General features: G+C 43.0%; 1 pseudogene; it reads right to left on the bottom strand.

Moving 5' to 3' along the window:
- Positions 1-3787: 3787 nt before the first annotated feature.
- LOC101433739 (melanoma-associated antigen 10-like) lies at positions 3788-4822 on the bottom strand (annotated as a pseudogene).
- Positions 4823-5153: the final 331 nt, after the last annotated feature.

Here is a 5153-nt window from a genome sequence, read left to right as displayed (position 1 = left end):
AGAGGAATATAATATGGATTGGAGTGGACTTGCTGGTATTCTACTATAGAACTGTTGTGACTCTAGCAATGGAAGTAATTGTAACACTGATGCAGAGATGGTGGCCACGGGAGTTACTGAGGGCAGGGAGAGGGAGGAAGAGTGATATGGGGCATTTTCAGGACTTAGAGTTGCCCTGAATGATAGTTCATGGACAGATGCAGGACACTGTATGTCCTATCATAACCCAATGGATGGACTGGGGGAGAGTATGAACTACCATGTAAACTATGGTCCATGCGGTGTGGCAGTGCTCTACAGTATATTCAACAAATGCAATGAATGCACCTTACTGATGAAAGGGAATGTTGATGTGGGAGGAGGTGGGGGGGGTGGGTAGTGGGATATATGGGAACCTCTTATGTTTTTTAATGTAACATTTTGTATGATCTATTTCTTTTTGAAAAAGACAATAATAAAAAAATTAATTTAAAAAATGAAGCCAACAAAATAACCAAATACAATTAATAAGAAAGTGAAATAATGAGTTTAAAAATAACAAATAAAATACAAAATATTTAAAATAAATTGGAATAGTATAAAATAATAAAATATATAAAATTAAAAAGAAAAAAAAAAGTCAATGGAAAATTGCAACAACCCAATCCAAGCAGAATTAACAATGGTCCAGAATCTTCAGGAATGAATGTTTGGGTCACCCCACCAGGCAAAGAACCACGACCAGCTGACGTGCTTGCTGAGGGTAATGGGAATATGGAATAGGTAGTGGAAGAAGGTAGTGATAAATATGAATTTTGATGACATGACCAGTTACAGAAATGAGAACTGTAATGGTCATAAAACTTTCTTCCTTGTTTTGTTATGAGTATGATTGTATTTGTACACAAAATGAATTTCTTTGTTTTCTTCCCCAGCCTTTTCGCTTACCATATGACAAGCTGTATTAGTTTCATGTCATCTAATATTCAAGGATGTCATGTTTAAGAGTAATATTACCAAGGACTTGCACACTATTCTGTAAGGAATTAATGTATTTCTGATTGCATTCAGGAGTGTTCGACATTTTTAGGTGGAAATATATATATATATATATGCATGTCTGTTACTGTTTTTACTTAGAGATTAAGTATGGTTTCACGTAATGTGTATGATTGCCATGTTGACAAGGTGTGGACTGATGGTGAGGCTGGTGAGGCTAATGTGTTACCTTGGCCAGGTAATTGTGCCCAGTGTTTTGGTCAAGCAAGCACTGGACTAATTGTAATACAAGGATATTTATGGGTTTAAGTCATCGGTGACTTTACTACATAGATGGCTGGTTACATCTGCTTCAACCAAGGAGATTGCCATCAGCAATGAGTGATGCTTTACCCAATTATTTGAGTGCCTTAAAAGAGGAAATGATTTCAGCATTCAGAGAATTTCCCATCTCACCTTTGGACAGCCAACATCTCCCAGAAATTCATCAAAGACCTTCATTGGACTTTCATCTGAGTCCCTGGTTTACAGCTTGCCTTTGGAACCTGGACTTGTGCATCCCCACAGTCACATGACTCTTATAAAATCTCATACTAGTTACAGATATCTCCTACTGATTCTGTTTCCCTAGAAAATCCTAATACACCCTGGCATAGAGCCCAGCATAGATTGGATGTTCATTGCACAGCAGTTCTATTATTATTTTTACCCCAGTCCCAACCACTGTCTCTTCTTGCAATTTTATGTGGGATATCTCTGCAAATATGCTGTCTGATACAATGTGGAAAACCAACTCAGAGAAAAATGCTGCTTTGCAAATGCCAGTAAACATTCCCTCTTTGAGCATATATTATTAATTTGGATGGGGGGAGGAGATGTCACCAGCTGAATGTAACTCAAAGCTCCTAGAACATGAACCAAGGACCAATGCCTTCATCCTTCCCAGCTGCTCTTCCACCCGAACTGCTATTTCCATTCATTTCACTCCCACCCAGAACTCGGTTTCTTGCTTAAAGTTGGCCAAATTACACTCAAGGACACCTAATAAAAATGTGCTTTCAATGAAGTGGGCTCTGCCTCTCCTAGTCCAGGGAAAGGAGTTGGAGCCTAGTGGCTTCTGGGCAACAATTCAAGCGTGAGTCCCCCTTATTTCCAGGAAATTCTGGCATGTGATGTGTATAACGCACCCAGCTCCTGCAAAGTGTTCATTTGTTCTGGGACCTGATTGCAGGCCACCTTCCACACCTGCCCTAGAAGGCCTGCTCTCCTCTGTAACCCTCATCCCCTCACTCCTGCTCTGACTGTTCTTCACATTGAGCTGATGCCTCACCATCATCCTTACAGGATTGCTCCTCCTACACTCTACCATGATTAGGGGCGGCGGGGTGGTCTGGCTTGCCCTGGCTCCCCCACTACTAACTGTGCCTCCCAAAGAGCAGATGCTCACCCCACGTTTAGGGAATGAATGAGCCAGTGAGCTGGGAGTCTCATTGACCACAGTTTCTTCTCCATTGTCAAATAAGCAAAGCTAATCCAGGTATACAACTTTTATTTTTATATAACAACGGGCTTCAAAGTGATAAAGAAAACAAGAAATAACCATATTTTTCTCTATTTCTGTTTCATTTTTATTTTTTTAATTCATTTGGGTATGTAACTCATACCTGATCATACTTAAACAATAAGTGTATCATAATAGATGTGAACTTACAAAGCAAACTTACATAACATCATACAGGGCTCTCATACCTCACCCTACCACAAATAAGTTGCATTGTTGTTAAATATTTTTAACTATGGTTAAAGAGCATCCTGAAAATATTTCTACTAACCAAAGTAGTTTTCCTCCAACTCACCCTATTATTTTTGTTTTTTATATCATTTATACATGAACATACATAAACAATAAGTATATAGTAAAAGAGGTAAACTTACAAAGCAAACATGCATAATGTCATACAGGAATCCCATACATAAACCCTCCACCAACACCTTGCATTGTCATGAGACATTTGTGACAAATTATGAAAGAATATTGTCAAAATCTTATTACTAATTATAATCCTTATATTATATTCGGTGTATTTTCCCCCAACTCACCCTCTTACTATTTTTCAGATATATTTTTATGACAAAGTTGTAAGCTAACAAAACAATCCTGCACATGTGCAGAATTCCCAAAAAAACACCCGTTTATCAACACACTACACCATGGTGGAACATTTGTTACAGATTATGTGTTAATATCATCCGATTGCTACCAGGGCCATTGCCTACATTTGCCACACATTTTCCATTCTCCCCATTATCAACAAGGTTCAATTCTAGCATTGATGCAAGAATATGACCCTATCTATTTTACTGCTGAGTTCTTTCAAATTTCGAAGGAAATTCCTATTCTGATGCCTATTTTGGGGGGGGGGGGTGGTATATGGGAGCCTATATATTTTTTTAAAACTTAAAAAATAATAGTAAAGAGATGGTAGAACCAAAAATAAATAAATAAATGAGGTAGAGAGTTTCCCAGTTTCTTTTCAAACTATCAGTACTCTTGCCCTTACTTTGGATAATCAGCAAGAAATGTGTGCTCAGTGTTACCTATATACTTAGAATCTAAAACCAATTAAAACTTCTTTTTAAAGGAGCAGCATTTTTAAAATATCAAGAAGAAATAAGAGGTAATACTCCCAGTGAGCCCTATATTCTGGGGTCACAAAGGCATTATTCACCGTGTCCCCCTGCCCCAGCCTGGCCCTCCACTCCTTCGACAGCTGACTGCCCTGTTAACCCAGGGACTGAGGACTCGGCCTCAGGCTTCACTAGGGGAAGGGAGGCTGCTGGAAGACGGCCTGGAAATTGTACTGCTCTTGGCTCTCTCTTCCTAATCCCTCAAAGGCTCCTTGTACCATGTTGGAAAGGCACTGGGGACTGTACCATAGACCTTGGCCAAAACCCTCCAGGACCTTCATCTTGCTGGCTTCAGCATGGGCCCTGGGACCCCACAGAAACTCATAGCATGCAGTCTCACTGCCAGGTACATGCTGGTACTCCAGGTACTGTTTCTGCACCCAGTCTCTGTTGAGGAGCTTCCTGGGCTCACCGTAGCTGAAGTGCTCCCTTCCTGGATACACCCCCATCACACTCAGCAATTTCCAGATCTCCTTCTCAGGGACGCAATTGCCTTCCAGGAAGATCACACCCAGGACCGTCACCAGGAGGCCAGTCTGGGGCATGCTGTGACCATTACTCAGGGTCCCATCGTAGTTGAGGTCCAGTGTGCTGACGAGGACATAGCACTGGCCGGCGGGATCCACTTACTTCACGTCAATGCCAGAGGCCAGCTGCAGGCACTCAGAGGCTTCCCCAAAGATCACTGAGAAGTGGTCCTGGTGGTTTTGAATGATGGCCTCCAGCACTTCTGCCCTTGTGAAGGGCTCCTTCATTCGATACTTGACGAGCAGGAATGTCACCAATTCAGCCACCTTATCAAAAATTTCATCTCTGAGCATGGACTCAGCATCTGGCTGGAGCTGTGAGGTGCCTGGACCCTCCTCTCCTTGGCGGCTGGAGCCTTGATCTGACAGGCTCCATGGAGCAGCTGCCTGGGCAGTGGAGCAGGAGTAGGCGCTCTGAGGACCCTGGGAAGTACTCGGCATCTCAGCAGCAGAAACCTCCTCCAGGTTGCCTGGAATAAGAAAAGAGATAGAGAAGGAAGAGCAGAAAGAGGGGGAAAAGGCCTCCTCCTCAGTCCCTGGAACCTGTGCACCCACTGGCCCTGGATCTCACTTTGGGCCTGAAGGCCTTCCTCAAGTTTGCAGGCCTGACTCTTCTGACCACTAGGCATGATGACTCTTGCTGGTGGTGGCAGGCAGGAGTGTGGGCAGGAGGGTGGATGCTGGGCCCACAGGCCTGAGGGAGAAAAGGAGAGTATGAGAGGACTCAGCTGGGAAATTCAACCTTCTAGGTTCAGACAAAGCCTGACTTACAGGTCTTCTCCGAAGTTTTCTTTAGAAGTCTTCTCCTGTCCTCCTGGTGGACCTGTCCCCGAAGAACCGGAGGGAGGAAGTGAGACAGCTTCTTCCATTCAGCCACTAGCACAGACCAAGGCTTCCAAGGCTGAGAGAAGGCAGGTGGGTCCCAGCATTTTGGGGTCACCTCTGTTTGGGAGTGGGGGC

Source organism: Dasypus novemcinctus, chromosome X (genome assembly GCF_030445035.2).
Source record: "Dasypus novemcinctus isolate mDasNov1 chromosome X, mDasNov1.1.hap2, whole genome shotgun sequence".
Taxonomy (NCBI): domain Eukaryota; kingdom Metazoa; phylum Chordata; class Mammalia; order Cingulata; family Dasypodidae; genus Dasypus; species Dasypus novemcinctus.
The sequence above is the reverse complement of the archived record's forward strand: the minus strand, read 5'-3'. Positions and strand labels throughout refer to the sequence as shown.